This window comes from Equus przewalskii, chromosome 14 (assembly GCF_037783145.1).
Source record: "Equus przewalskii isolate Varuska chromosome 14, EquPr2, whole genome shotgun sequence".
Taxonomy (NCBI): domain Eukaryota; kingdom Metazoa; phylum Chordata; class Mammalia; order Perissodactyla; family Equidae; genus Equus; species Equus przewalskii.
In genome coordinates this window covers 5091016-5107232 of record NC_091844.1, presented here as the reverse complement: position 1 = coordinate 5107232, position 16217 = coordinate 5091016, and the positions used below count along the sequence as shown (strand labels likewise).

General features: G+C 46.6%; 1 long non-coding RNA gene across 13 annotated transcripts in view; it reads right to left on the bottom strand.

Annotated features, from left to right (window-relative positions):
- Positions 1–11178: 11178 nt before the first annotated feature.
- The window catches only part of LOC103563832 (uncharacterized), a 51104-nt gene continuing 46065 nt past the window's right edge, over positions 11179–16217 (bottom strand). For all 13 annotated transcript variants that reach the window (XR_011526300.1, XR_011526302.1, XR_011526301.1 and 10 more), the window contains 3 exons: positions 14967–15115; positions 14271–14420; positions 11179–12431 (listed from right to left, as the gene is read on the bottom strand). This is a non-coding gene — a long non-coding RNA (uncharacterized lncRNA). The remainder of the gene's footprint in view (positions 12432–14270; positions 14421–14966; positions 15116–16217) is intronic.

Sequence of the window (16217 nt, the reverse complement as noted above, 5' to 3'; positions counted from 1 at the left end):
AGATAGAAGGAGACAAGAGTGAAAAGTGGGCATGGCACATTTATGAGGATTTCTTCCCAGGCTTCCTAAGTATAGTGCCTTGAGTTTTTTCCAAAATACTAAAAGTGGAAGGGAACACCTGTTTCACGCCACCCGACCACAGCTCAGATGTATACTTAGAGGGATCCTGCACTATTAGGAACAACAACGACAAAATCGTGGGAAAGAATGGCCTGGGAAGTTAACAAAAATTTTATATTGTTTACAATTTAGAAAAAGAAAGAGAAAGAGAGGCAGACAGACCCCAAATCTCTGGAGGATAGAAATACTTTGTTTCCAGTTGAATTCTCATAAAAGGTTCCTGAATGTGGTCTCTGACATTAGAACAGAAAGTATTTTTATGATGGATGTTTTTAACCCTTTCCCTAAAAGCTGATATTTTGGAATCATAACTTACTCCTTGCTTCCCATTTGTGATGACTTAAGTAGAAACAGTAGTTGTCAGCTCCATGAGCTGGTGTTTCCACTGAAGCAAACGGAGTTAAGGATTTGTTCCCTGATCTAAAGGCAATGGCTTTCCAATAGACATGCACGGAATCATTGATCAGTGTGCCCTCTCCTTGTTTGCACTGGTATGCTGTTCAATTTACACCAATTAAAGAATGCTTGGTTTGGGTATTGAAGAATAATTAAGGGATGCAAATCCCTAAGGGCTTCTAAAACTGACGTCTGACTGGAATGGTGATTAAGGCATGAAGGCAGCATTAGTATTTGAATAGTTGGACTGATATACAAAATCATTACGACGTCTCTCCAGGAAGAGTGACATCAGGTCAATGTATGTACTTGCCTGGTCACCCTAAACAAATTTGACAAGTCTAATTTTAAGTAATTGCTCAGAGTTTAGTGGCCGCCTCTGTCCCCACAAGGGCAGCTGTCTGGACCACATCTTGTAATTGAGATGTGTCTTTAAACTCTGTGTGTCAACCCAACATGCAAATGTGCTCTCAAAAAAGGTTAAGAGTTAGCGACTCTCCGGTGAATCATTTTCCAGTCAAATTTCAACACGAAAACTGGACTGTAAGCTATTAGTCAACTCATCAACTCGTTCTACCTCGTCCCCTGTGGGAAAGATCGAACCATCTAGCTGCATCAGACTCTAGAGATCCTCTGGAGATCACCTCAAAGTGGGGTGCCCAGGCCAGCAGCATCAGCATCACCTGGGAACTTGTTAGAAATTCAAAGTCCTGAGCCCAAGTTCAGGCCTGCTGGAGCAGAGGTTCTGCGGGTAAGGTTCGAAATTAACACCTTAAAGTTCTGCCCGGGATCTAAAGGCCACTCGGGTTCGAGACCCACTGACCCAGACCCACTCCTCCACTGTATGGGTGATGAAATGGAGGCCCAGTGGGTTAAGTAATTTGCTTAAAGTCACGCGGCTCAAATGACAGCGGAGCGCAGGGCTGATCATATTGGGTTCAAAGCATTTCGTTCCTGGCTTTTATTATTTAGCTAAAGTTTTGAAAATGTTTTGCTGCCCTGTTTTAGTTCAGTTTGGTTTGGGTTTGGTTTTTGTGTGGTCCTCTCCTCGTCCCTGAGAACGTGCACAGGATCTATGCTGGCAGACGGCTCATTCTTCTCTTCCTCCTGGACACCAGACACAGAGCCTCTGGAATGGTTGGACCAGTTGTGAGGGGAAGAATCTCCCAAGCCAGAGATTTAGTTCCCATCACGAGAAACTTGAGAGGGACCTTCCTTTGTCCATGGAGATGGTGGATGCATTTGGAGAGAATGACCTGCCTCACCGGGGTCCCTGACTGACAGTGATGAGCAGAGTCCCCTGCTGACCCCCACTGGAGTGTAGTGAGAGCAACAGACTAAGGTGTTAAGTCACTGATATTTCAGGAACATTTGTTACTACTTTACAACCCAGGATATCACCGGACCTTTTGGACTTCCAGACAATCCCCTTGCACTATTAAAAGTGAGGACAGAGGAGAGGTAAAAAAGAAGCATCTTCCCCATTTAGAACATAATTCAGTATAATGAGATTTTCAAGAGGTGGTAAGGATGGGAACCAGACCTGAGTTACTAACCAAACAGATTTTGGATTTAATTTTCTTTTACTAACCAAACAGATTTTGGATTTAATTTTCTTTTACGAATCGTTGTATCTCTTGCCATTTTATCCCAGTCTGACAACCCTCGAGCCACTTGGAGCCTATTTACCTAACTACAAGTGAGTGAATCAAATCAAAACTGAAAAATAAGGGCGCTCTCATTTGCAGGCCGCGCAACTCGCGTCCCCGAGCTCAGCCATACAGCTAAAGGGTAAGAGAAAGGTTTCGTTGCAACTCGCCTGGGCTCCCAGCAGATGGATAACGCCTATTGCACTGCTCCCTGCCCTCCGCTCCTGCTGCCCGCCCCTTTCTTCCTAGGCGCCCACCCCGCCAGGTGAGCCTCGGCGCCCGCACCCCACGCCCCCTTCGCTCTCCCGCAGCAACGCCGAGCCCTTCAGCCGTTCCACCGGGCTCCCTGCGCGGGGCAGGGGGTAAAATGGGCCTCTGAATGGGGAGGAGTAGACAGGGTGGATTAATGGCAGCGGCAGAAGAGTGATACAGCCCGAGCAGAACAAAACGAGGGCGACCCGGACAAAACAAAGCGCCACAATAGATCATTTCTGAGAAGTCATCCGGGCAGCTTTGAAACCCAGGGCTGTGTGTTCCCCGGCAGTTTCACATCCACGCGCTTTCAAGAGACATGAATGGAAACGGAACAGTAACTCTTTTTCATACCTCTTTTCAGGGGTCCTGTCGGCGGAGAAGGATTTACCATTCAATTCCCATACTTTTATGTGGGAAATTAGGAACTTGCCCCTTAAAAAGGAATTGCCTTTTAAACTCTCGTAAATTGTGGTGATTTTATAGATTTACCAAAATTTCTTCCTCCTTCTACTTATATTTCATTTTTTTAAATGCTCATAAACACACATACACACATACACAAACATTTCCATCGTCTCCACTTTTCTCAGGAATGGTTTATTCAGAAAATCTGCAACCGAAGAGATATTTCATCTTTCTGCTTGATACAGTATTTGGTTTTCCTCCTTAACTATTTCTTCACCACATTTTTACCACATTTCATCATGGACCCAATTTCTTTTCTGAATGAAAAGAGCTATCCTAGAAAATATTAATCACCATGTGTTTGGAAAGGTGGCAAGTGTTGGACCTAGCTGGTGAAAAGGCCAGAAGCGAAATAAAATGGGACATCCATGCTTTCAGTGACTCGGCAGGCATTTACTGAGTAGCCACTGGTGGGACTAGCCCTGGATACATGCTACTTTTGAATTGTCTGATAAAAACAGCCAAGTTTTACTAGGAGAGCTCAATCACATGTCCCCAGCTGGAGTGGCCTGGTGATATTTTAGCGGTGGCCAGCACGTATCTGGCTCCTTCCTTCTCAGGAGCCCACAGTGTCTGGCCATGTTAATCTCATTAACCCTCCCTATCAGTTTCAACAGGACAGAGAAAGGAAGACAGGAGAACGTGGAGTTCCTGGCCTGAGACTCAGACCTGGAGAAGTCAAGCTTAGGCCCTGAGCCAGCTCACTTGATCTGACATCCAGGCGTCTTCCAGGGGCTTTTTTCAGAGCAGGGGAAGAAAGCACACACGAGGAAGCCTTGCCATAGGAAATCCAGCCATGTTCGACTCCACGCTTCCCTCTTCCTGCCCCCAGGAGAGCCTGGCTCCAAGGGCGACTCTGGGAACAGCTGTGCTGACACGGGCCATTCTCCAGGGGCAGTCAAGCACAGCCCAGTTCCCCTGGAGAATCCTCTGGAGTGGGAGACAGAACGGACGGATGGGGGAAGGGAGGAGAAGGAAACTCTTCCTCCTTAGCAGGTCTGTAAGGCGAGACTGGGGCACACTAACCATTTCCTGATGTGCAAAAGCTGAAATTTGGACTTGTTTTCTTGTTAGATTTCTTAGATATTGCAAAAAACTAACCCAACAAAAGAGAGTCTCGCAATATCCTTAACTTAGACAATGTCAGACCCTGGTATCACTTCTCTGGTAAAAAAAAAAAAAAGAGAGAGAGAAACAGGTCAATTTCCTATTTCTGAGGACAGTATGAGAAACCTTAGAAATTTGCTGTGCGTAAGCATATTAAACCCTCACACTGTACACTCAAACTTACGCAATGTTAAACGTCAATTATATCTCAATAAAGCTGGGGGAAAATAAAGCCTGAGAAAGAAAACCCCACTAATAACTCCATCAACATCTGCAAGTCTGGGAACTGTATCATTTCCTTCCTGAAATAACTCACTTGTTAATAGTTATTTCAAAAGGAGTCAGGATATTGCTCTTAAGAGACAAAATCTCGCTTAGAAAAATTAATATTTGAAGGAAATGGTGGTTCTTAAATATGGACCTCACTTGCTTGAGAAAAACAGGTAGCTTTAATGGTATGGGGAGCTTTCATAAATTGAAATATTTCCGTTTCCTTCTTCAGTATCTCAAAGCCAGAGGTAGAAATTCCAAAGGCCAGACCCCTGAGAAGCTTCCTGAAGCCCCACCACAACTCTGCCAAGCCCCAGAAACGGCAGCGCCCACAGCGTGTGGGAAGACCTCCTTTTCAACAGCCTCGCCCACAACCAAAACCTACAAACGTTGACAAGATGACAGCACCACTAAGCTGGAAACCGGCACTTCCCAACCTGTTCAGAATTGGACAGCATGTTGCTTAAGAAACCCTCTTCTAATATAAATCTTCAAACTGCTGGCTTGTGCTAATTTTTGTTAACTGAATTCAAATATTATCTGATCGGAGCAATTCTTCTGTGATTTTTTTTTTAGACTCTTTCCCAGCCTCCACACGCAGGGCCACTACAGCCTGGGGCAACTGTAAAAATTCTTACCTTTTCGCAGTCTTTTCTCCATAAAGCAGTAAACAATACAGCAATCAAGTGAATCATCTGGCCTCCCTCCCCCCCAGACACAGACACACACACACACACTCCTTGTTAAACTCTTCCACAGCCTCTCGGGGCGCTGCGGGCATAGCCCAGCCTCGGCCCCCACTGCTATTGATCGCCAATCACCTTGTACACCCTCTCTGCTCTTCAGCCTTGTCTTCTGTTCTTTCCACACAGAAGTCTGGCCTGACCATGCCATTGAAAGCAGCTTTCTCTTGTCCAGTCCTCTCTAATCCAGACCCAAGCTTATGTCCTCACAACACAGATTCCAGCCTGTAGGTGTTTTCCTTTTATCTGTCTACTGGTTTTTGTCTACCTCTGCTACTAGAATGTAGGCTCCAGGAGGATAGTGACATGACTCTTGTTTACCATCACCAGCAACTTGCACATTGCTGGCACAGAGTGAGTGCTCGATAAATATGTGTGGGAGGAAGGAAAGAATGCAGGAAGACAAGATACTGACTTGACGTGAATGCTCGACTGCCCAGCCCAGAAATGTTCTGTATTATTTAGAGTAAAAACCTCACCTCTCATATTAAACAGACCCCAAAATACAGAGGCTCACAGATTGCTTTCTCTTTGCATAACACTCTGGAATTGGACAGTTCAGGCTGGAAGGATGCTCCGTGTCACACAGTGACAAAGAGATCCCAATTCTTTTCCTATTGCTGCCCCTCTATCCTGCAGGGCACTGCACATCTGCTTGGTTTAATGGGGTTGCCAGCACCTCTAAGTTCCGGGTTCCAGACCACAAGAGGAGAGAAAGAGAGGAAGTCTAGGAAAAGCCATTTCCAGTTAAGACGAGAAACAGAAATTGCGCGTATCACTCCTGCCCCTATTTCACAGGTAATAATTAGTTTTATGTCCTGAAAGGGAGGTTGGGAAGTAGAGTCTCTAGCTAAATGACTTCATATCCAGGGAGAAAGCAAAGATGGAAAACTAGCCATCTGACACATGTTCCTTGACCCCTCTCTGAGTAGAACACTTTCCGGGACCCATCTGGGGGTAGCAGAACCTGTGTGCAGGCTCTGTCTTTGATTGGAGGGAGAAGACCTCCCACCCAGGATCCCATCACCACACTGCAGAGCTCATGGGAGCTGGAGGGGGCATCAGGACCTCGGGAGTAGCAGTCACTGCAGTCACCATGAGCACTGACACTCTAAGATGCTCAATCCTTCCCTTCTTTGTTGGCTCTGAAGCTCAGAAAACTCCAGACGCATTTAAATTAGCGCATGCATGTAAAGATCTTAGGTTTTTAAGAAATACCTGGTACTTAGATATTCAACTTATTTTTATCTCAATTAGTGGCTTTTCTCTTGCTAAATCCCAGACTGGCAAGCCATCTCAACTTATTCAAATTCCCCCAGACTATACTCCTGTTGCCGAAAGTCTTCTCTGAAAGAGTCCAGTAGCCTTTCCCTCTCTCTTCTCTCAATCCCTGCCCCATACTTGTTCACATTTTTATTTATTGCCTTGTGCTGTCCACTGATAGTTTCATAAGTGCTTGTCCAGTCTTGTTGGCTAGATTGCAAGCTCCCTGAGAGTAGCAGATGCCATGTTGGGTTCCCGTAGCTCAGAACATCTGATACAACAGGACTGCATAATGTCCACTCCACAGACACGCCACTGCGTTATTGAAATGGAAATATCGGCAGACTAAAGCTACATCTACTTGACCCTAGAAAAATAAATGAATTCAGAAGATTAGTCCCAAACGTTGGTTGATTCAAGATTTCTTTTTTAAATAGTAAAATATTCTGCTTATGTGAATGGAATAACTAACTTACTATCCCTACGGAGAAGCTGAAAATGCTGCCTAAAATTATACTGCACACTGGAACTTCTGGTAACTCAGGATGCTGCCTTCTGGGTGGTGTTTATTCTATGCCACAAACACCTGAATTACTGAAATTGAAAGCAATCCAGATTCTGTGTTTGGGGTTCCAGCACTCTGTGGACTGGCACATGTGCCTGACAAAAATCTGGGGAATGCTTGGCCTTTCATTCCTCTGAGAATTATGCCATTTTCCAAGAAAAGCTAAATAGCTCATTCATGTTTCACCCTCTGTTCTTCCAGGCTGGTTTCCTGAGGATATTTTTTAGCCAGACTGGTGTGTTTTTTTTTCAATAGGCTGCTGGAAACTGAGAGTCTTAAACTTAAACTTTTATTGAATGATTCTTGAATGCATTATCAAATGAAGAACATTATCCTCATTTCATCTATTACAGACCAAAAATAAATGTACCCATGAATGGCGTCCACTCGGTGGCCTTCATTGACAAATTCCCCCAGAGGACAACTCAGATCCACAAGAAAGCTCTCAGGACTATTTTGGAGGGAAGCTAACTAAGAGGTACCATCAGGTAGAGAAGTAGTTATTATGGTTTTTTCTTTCTGCATTGCTCTTATCATCAAGAGAAATCGGGAACTTCATATTTCAAGGGCCTTTTGCACAGGAAATCCTAGGGTGGCCTGAGCACACACAGAAGTCTCTGGGGCGGGTTGGGGGGGGGGGGCGGGCATTATGCAGTAACCTGGAAATCTTGAACCAAGAAGCAGAGCTCCTTGACTGGACAGCATCCATCAGGGGCTCCCAGAAGGAAAGTGATAAGTATATAAACCACCCACAAACATGGAGCATGCTCCAGGCCAACTGAACCCTTGGACTTTATTTTCAAGATGAGGAGATGCCATGAGTTGCAGAGCACGGAGCCCAGATTCACTCCCCAAACCCAAGCAACAAGCTTAAAAGCAGGCAAGGAAAATACTTGGTTTGGCTTAAGTGGACAGTTCAGGCCAGTGTGAACTGGGCACGCAAAAAAGTCCAGGAATCTATAAAGGTGCTTTAGAAAACAAAAAGGCCCTGATCAACAGTGGGGGCCTGGCGATGTATAAACATGCTTCCCCCAAAGCTAAAGATAAAGCCCCACCCCCCAAATGCATCCAAATGTTTATGCTGCTTATATATGATAGTAAAATAATTTTTTAACTTCTTTATTTTATGTTCTCTGTGATCAACATGCAATTTTTCATCATCAGGAAATTAAAAAAATTAAAATTACAACCTTTTGAAAAAAAAGAGATAAAGCCCCCCTTCCTCAAAAGGATGAAACCAGCGAAGGATTCCGAGAGGCCTCTTGAATTGGGTCTTTCTCAAGGAGGAATAAATGTGCATGATGGCTGGGAAGGTACTAGCGGTCCCATGAGCACAGAGCGAGAGTATGGCTGACAGGCAGGAGGCAGGGCTGAGTGGGAAAGGGCTCAGGGACCACATTACAGTGCCGAGACATCTTCCCGAAGGCTCTCGGGAGCTTGCTGAACTGGTCCATGAATGAGCAGGTCTTTGTCGCAGGAGATGTTGAGGGTTGGCCCGGCATTGAGGACACAGTTGCTGCCTTCAGAGAACGTGCAAGGGAGGCGCCCTTGTTTTATAATGTGTAATGGTGACGAATCTCCTGGCTCATCAACAAGTAATTGAGTCACAGGGGAGCAATGCGGCCTGAAGCCTGATGAGATTTAATCCAAAAGCATGCAGGTGACAGCAAGCAATATTGCTGATGAACTGGGGGCATGGAAGAAAAGGCATCTTACCATGGCCTTGCCTTCTAACCTACTGTGGCAGTCAGTGTCCTGGCGGGAACTAGATGGTTCACTCAAATGGGTGAGTGGGGAGAGGCTCACGAAGGGTCTGTTTACTGAGGTGTCATTAAGGTTAAGAAAACCAGAACTGTGGTGAGCAGTTCTCACCCTTGGGTTTGCAGCAGCACCAGGGAGGGGCGATTCCCCCTCAACAGAAAAGCAACTGTGTCCCCCTCAGGCGGGCAGGAGGACGGGGGCATGGTACCTCCCCCTCACCGTCCTGCTCCTCAGTGTCTGGCTCCCGACCCAGCCAGACCCTGAGGGCAAAGGAGCCACTGATGCCGCCTTTAATGGCCTGCCTCCCCAGCATTCTCCACGTAGCAAGACAGAAAAGGAGTGAGGGCGTCCGCAGGGGCAAATGGAAAACTCCCAGCCCACATACCACCCACCTTCCTTCTAAGTGCCCCTGTCCTGTTGTCCACCCTCCCACCCTCCCCCCTGAACGTAAGCTCCCGGAGGACGGGCACTTCAGCTTGTCTCTTCCCTGCTGTGTCCCAAGTACCTGCACACAAACAGGCACTCAGAGGATATTTGTTGAGTGACCAATAAGGAGAAAGAAGAAAACCATTTGCCCAGTATTTAGCAGCAAGCAAGTAACAAGACAAGCAGCATTTTATAAATAGTCCTTAAGGGGTGTTTCCCTACGGTAAACTCGTTCTTATTTTGGCCATTTTGCCCAAAGCAAAACATAGCCAACATATATAAGAAGGAAAATACAGTGGGGTATAAGATTTGCTGAAAAGATTATATTTATGCTTTGCTTGGAGTGAAGAAAAGTTTTGGGAACCAGACCCAAGAATTTTAAATTGCCTTAAAAAAACACAAGAAATACATCTTTCTCCTAACTTTCAGACCTGTGGTCCAGGAATGAGGGAATAGTTGCCAGGATTATTAAAGAAACTCTGTGTTAAACAGTGGAAAGATGTCAGGTTGTGGGTTTCTCTGCCACGGGAGCTTTTAGAGACCAACGTTGTCTGGATTTGATGACAGGTAATGACATTAACTAATTACAAAACTAATCACATTTGGAGCAGTGGAAGCTGAGATCATGATAAGCATAATCAAATCCCTGACTTCAGGGCTTCGGGGATCAGAGGATAGGTTTTCTCCCCTTGCAAAGCTTGACCAGATGCCTTTCGGAGTCCTTTGTCTGAATATTTTGGAAGCTGCAGATACCAAGGAGAGTCAGAAACAGCATTCTGAATTGCAGCACGCAGTGGCCGCACTGGCACTAAGTGAGGGCACTATAGGGACGTGCGGGGGTCCCAACTGGCTGAAGATGAGCTTTGCCCATGCTGTCATCGGGAGCTCCATCAAGGTAAGTGCCTGGCCTGCCACCCTCTTTCTCTTCCCCTAAAAGCCTGAAGACCTGTTCTACCGCCACCCCCTCTCTGCCCCCACCCCCGTCCCCCACCATTGTGGTTGGGTCTTCTTGGACAAATTCCAATCCACTGGAGTCTTGGTTTCTTCCTCCACAAAGTAGAGGTAAAAATATCAGCCCCATTTGCCTCAGCAAAATGATTTGAGAATCCAGGGAAATAGAGTTGACTTTGTGTTTTATAAACTGCTATAAATATAAAAAGTTGCTGATTATTGCTGATATGAAACCAAACTACAGGCCCAAGTACCTATGACATGAATACTTCCATCATCAGAAAGGTGGAGAATCATTAAAAGAAGGAAGCTGGCCACCTTCTCGTGGTGAGTACCTCCTCCACCGCTTTCTCTCCTCCCTCCCGCTCTCTCTGGCCCCTGAGAGGGAAGGGAAGAGGCCAGCCTCCTTCAAAGCATTTCTAGCCCTTTCAGGAGACAGCAGAGCAGCGAGCTGGAGCTGTGCCGTGGAAAGGCCCTGGGCATTCTTCTCATCCAGTAACATTCCTTAAGCCCCAATGCAAAACTTGAAAGGAAAGGAAATCCTAAATGTAAACACTATCTTGCAGTCACTTGGAAAATTATCTGCCTCTACCTTCCCTCTCTTACCAATTCACTCACCCTCAATTAAAGCCATCCTTTGACTTAAACCTCACTTTTCAGAAACCAAGCAATCACTTCAGAAAGGGAAAAACATGGAGATCCAGATTTCAATTAACTTAGCCATTGATTTTTGTGTAATTCTGGGGGAGACATTATTCTTTTGGTAAAGTGGGGGCAAAGAACTCAAAGATGAATGAAGGTTCTAGCAACAGCAGTGGGCAGGGACTGAGGTACATGCAGCCCCGCTCCCCAGGTCCTGCTGAAAAGCAAAACTATTAGGAAAATGGCCTGGAAAAGAGATGTGCTGAATTGCCCATGGCAATGGCGAGTCTGTCACTCAGGTAGAAAGCCTTTGGTGAATAGTGTTTCCTTGTACTTTTCCATTTTAATATAATTTATGTATCTGGTGTTTTATACACTGTGCAATTTTTTTAAATGGTCAATAAAAATATAGATCCAACCTTGCTTTTTTGAAAACTGCAATTGTTTCATAATTGTTGAATACATATCAGTCATAACAAGGGACCACTGGCTTAGCACATGCTCATATGCATGTGCACACACACATGCGTGTGCTCTACATAAATACAATAGAAGAAACCACTGATACAGATATAATTTTTAATGTGTTGTGTCACTGAATGTCTATTGGAGGGAAAAAGTCTCTGTGAAAAATAGGTTTAAAACAACAGGCAGTTTAATCAGATAAGCACACAGCATTCATCTCTGTCCTCTGGAAATATGATTTCAGCATAATGAATGAAGGGAAGGAGCTCATTGGAATACATCTCTTCTGAGCAGTCGAGTGAAACCAACTGTCATCGAGAATGGTCTCCTGCGGAGGGAGGGGCCGTAGGATCTATCTGTGTGATGACCATGAGGAGGAGGATGGCCATCACCATCAATGGGTCAACTATTAGAATGGAGCAAAGGAAATAAAGTGTAACTATAAATTATGCAATTAGGGGTTACATTGCAAAAGGTTTATTCCAACTATACTTGAGTTTCTGATGAGGAGTTTAACCCTGTGACACAACGTGACAATTTCTGGAAGCCCCGACTGGGGTGGAGCAGGAGAGTCCCTTTTGTGGTGGCCGGTTTTGATGAGAAGCCACCTTTCAAGGAAGTACAAGGGGGATGATCTGAAGTAAACGTCCTCCTCGCAAACAAAATGCAAAAAGTAAGGCTGTTCACCAGCCACCTAGGCGGGGCTATATGAGTGGACTTGTTGCTCGCTGCTCTTGGCAGAAGGAAAACATTAGATTTGTGTCTGGCGATGTAACTCTTTCATTGTGATGCCAAGTGCCCGCCCTCTCCTAGGGAACAGGGGGTTGGTGAGGAGCCTGACTGGGGTCCCCAGAGCCGGCACACCAAGTGGCACAAAGCAAGCTGATGCTCAAGTGTCAGCCCTGTTCCGAGGGCTTTGCCCCTCACACAACCCTGTGAGGAAGGTCCTGTCACTCGCTCTGTTTTACAAATGAGGCAGAGACACAGGAAGTGACTTGCCCAATGTCACACGGTTATTAGGTGCTGGAGAGGCACTCAAAGCCGGGTGGCCAGCTCTGAGAGTCCCAAGTAACCACTGTGCCTGCTGCTCAAATGAACTGAATTCAGTTGAATGGAAAGTCAGGAAAGTGGCGAGCTTAAAAGAAGGCAGAAAAGGATTTGGCTTAATTCTACTCATCTCCAAAATAAAAGCCGATTTGTTCGATTCTCCCCTCCATCTCAGCAGTGTCCAGCGACATTTCCATGAGTGCAGAGAGACAAACATCCTCTCCTGCCCACTCTTCCCGAATCCCCGCTCTGCATCCACCTGCGTGCGTAGTGGAACCAGTCCCGGGACTGCAGACGCTCCATAGACTGTGAGAGAGAACAAGTGGTCATCACAGAGGTCAGCTCCGAGATCCTGGATATGTGAATGCCGGCAGCCCTGCCCACCACCCATCCCTGCGGTCTTGTCCTGTCTGGGGCCCCCACCCAAGAGTGGAAGGCAGGCAGGCCCGAGGGTTTGCCTCAGCCTGACTCACCCATTTCAACCTTTCACAGAGCGCTTCGGCATGGTCTACTCCTAATGCGTGGCTGGTGGGAAGCTCAGTCCACGACTTGGGTAGGTTAAAAATATAACATTTTTAATAATTTAATACAATTTCTATTTTGAAGCCTTATTCTTCAAGGGTGACAGGAACACAGTCTTGGGCTCCCACCTTCAACTATGTTGTGGCAGAGTTCTGGGGATCCTCTAATTCTAAGACCTGGCAGGGGAGAGGCCGCCAGTGTTTGATGCCGTGTCCCTTCAGACAACCTCTGAGCTGTCACTCAATCCCTCGACCTGGTCCTCAGGTCTCAGTTCTCCCAAGCCACCCTGAACAGGCTCTTGTTCCGCCTTGACAGCTCCTTCCAGGGGTCACGAGAGCAAGCACAGACCTCCTTCTCTCTCTGCTCCCACCATCATGACTGTGAAATGTCCCCACATACTTGTGATGTCTCCAGCAAGGCCTTAAGGCCTTTCTATTCCCCTAAGGACCAAGGCTGTAGCAAAACAAAACAATAAGGCTTCCATTTGGACAAATACCACAGAAAGCCAAGAACAGAGACTTGACCAAACATAAATTTATTATGGGACACACACACAAAATTCTGGCACAGTGCTCACAGATGCTGTCAAGGACCAGGCTCTTTCTATTCTCCAACCAGGCTACTGTTTAGCAATGGCAGCTGTCCCTGGGCATCACAGGCCTTCTGAGCAGGAAAAAGCCAGAAGGGAAAGAAATAACTACAACAGACCACGGCCTATGTTTCACGGATCAGCACTGGAGGCGTCTGCCCGCCTTAATTCATAGGGTAGTCTAGGAGGCCGTGCTTTTAGCTTTCTAGCTTCCATCGCAGGTAATTGCCAGTCAGAAGGGGGTTAAAAAGAGGATTGAGGGTGTCAGCATAAGGAATCTGCCACAAGCAGGGGAAGACTCATTTTTCCCTGTCACTTCCCTCCTGCAAACAACCAGTAGGCACCGGCCTAGTTGCTTGAATGAGGTCAAAGGTGTAAAGAACAAGTAGAGGTAAAACGTTGGAAATGCTTCATAAAATATTATCCACCTCACGGATTCAAGGACACCATGGTCTGGTTAGACAGCCCAGAGGAAGTCCCAATGTTCCTGGCTCCTCTGCAGGATCAGATGCAGTGAACTAGACACTTGCCCTTCCGTCCAAACCCCTACCACTCACAGGCTGCATGGCCTGTACCAGGGGCCTCTGTTCTTCCGTTCCTACCCTGGCTTGGCCCAAGAGACCCAGAGGGCACTCAGGAAGTAGATACTGGGCCAGGGAAACTCCCATGTTTGTGAACTGCAGAGGCTGGGCCAGAATGTGGCAGTGCCTCGCTTCCTAACACATATGTCACTAGAAGACCCAGTCATTCAGGGAGAACCTCCAGAGGTTGAGCCATTTAACGCCAGCTGTGTGCTGCCCAGCTCCTTCAGGGTGCTCAGAAGGGTCAGCTCCAGGCTGAGTCCACCTGCAGAGGTCCAAAGGCCCCCTCCCCCCTCCTACAGCTTCAGAATCATTTTGGCTACCACATGGTATAGCAGAAACTCTGACCCACCTGGGTCGGAACCCTAGGTCTGCTGCTCTACAACCCTGGGAAAGTTACTCTGAACTGAGCCTTAATTTCTTTATCCACAAAATGAAGCCAGTAACATTTACCCTGCAGGGCTGCTGTGAAGATGAGAGACAAGGGAGGTAAAGTGCCTGTCCACACTGGCCTTTTTAGTGGGTGGTAATGGCTCTTCTTCTCGCAGAAGATCCTGGGGACTTGAATTGGACCAGGAACAGGACTCAGATCAGTGCTGCCTGCTAAGAGACGAGAAGAGGGGACATTGCCACCTGGGTAGATTTCCTCCAGCTCAGAAGGTGCTCCAGAATTGGGTTTGGTTGGTTGGTTGGTTGGTTGGTTGTTTTGAGGAGGAAGGATGGTGGTAGAGCAGTTGGCTGAGCACAAGGTACTGATCTGGAGGAATCACCAGGTGACCTCAATTCTGCAGAAGACTGTGGATATTTATGTCCCTTGACGTGGGGTGACATTTTGATCTCTGCCATACAGTAACACCCCTTGCAAATTGATTAATTCTTTGGGGCTCTTAGGACAACTTTAGTAATAACATCTGCTTCCACTGTGCCCAAGTGTAGGAAGAGGGCGTTTTAAATAACACTATGTTTAATGAGACTAAAAATTATGTGCTTACCAAAAAACAAAATAAAAATAATCTCTGCCTACATTAGTGATGTAAGAATCAAGAGGCATACTCCCGAAAATAATATAATATTGTATGTCAACTCTACTTCAGAAAAAAAAAAAAAAAACAGGGAGGCAAGACTCCTGTGTGCTTGAGCAGACCATACCTGAAGTTCTGATGCATTCTGTGAGCTTCCCTGTGAGGTAAGAGAGAGACAAACTGCAACATGTCCAGAGGAAGGACTGGTGTGGCCACTGGCCACAAAAAGAAAACTCCCACACAACGCCAGAGTCGAAGGATTGGGGAGTGCTTTGCCTGGTAGGGGAAAAAAGGATAAAAACTGTGTTCAAATATTTGGAGAGGGCTTTCATGAGTGAGAATGAGCCTTATTTTATGTGCATCAAGAAGTAAAACTATGCCACAACTAGAAGAACCTGCGACTAAGATGTACAACTATGTACCGGGGGGATTTGGGGAGATAAAGCAGAAAAAAAAAAAAAAAGAAGTAAAACTAGAGCCAATCGTGGAGTGAGGGCTCCATGGAGGCGGGTTTCGACTCAACTGAAGGAAGAGATTTCAGTCACCACATCTGAAGATCAGCAGTCCTGAGCAACAGCGAGCTCCAAAAGCTAACGGCATTCAAGGTCGGAGAACGAGTGCCTGCTGAGGATATCACATCACACCCGCCGCACGGGGTTCTGATGAGGACGAAGGCGATAGCTGTTTCACACTCTCCCTATATGCCACCTTTCAGGTGGTGACTTGGCCACACTGCTCTGGACCGTCAGCTTATTGTTTCACCCCAGCTTCCACACAACAGACTTCCTAGGGTGCAACCCAACGGAGCCTCTGCTTGTGTCCCCTTGACTGGTCTCCGCCCTTCCACCCCGGAGCGTGCCTGTTACCCCTGAAGCATGAGACACTCCAGCAAATCTCAGTGCCCAACCATGCTCAACCCGGAGCTAAGAGGGAGAAATAAAGGGGAAGTAATGCCCACAAGGAAAACTGTTGACCAATCAGAGGTTGGAACTGGCAAATAAACTCTTTTCCCTTCCTTGCTCACCTTCCACCCAATCAGTGTATCCTGAAACCTCATAGTTTATACTCTGGGAGGATGGTCCCTGAATTCGTTCCTTATGGCTGCCGTAACAAATCACCACAAAACTTGGTGCCTTAAAACAACGGAAATGCTTTCTCTCACAGGCCTGAAGGCAGAAGTCTGTAATCCGTATCGCTGGGCGCACATCAAGGGGTCAGCACGGGCTGTGCTCCCTCCAGAGGCTCTAGGGGAGGGTCCCTTCCTCGCCTCCGTCAGCACTGGGTGACTGCCCACAGTCCTTGGCTTATGACCACATCACTCCAACCTCTGCCTCCGTGGTCACACTGCCCTCTCCTCTTCTGTGTGTCATATCTGCCT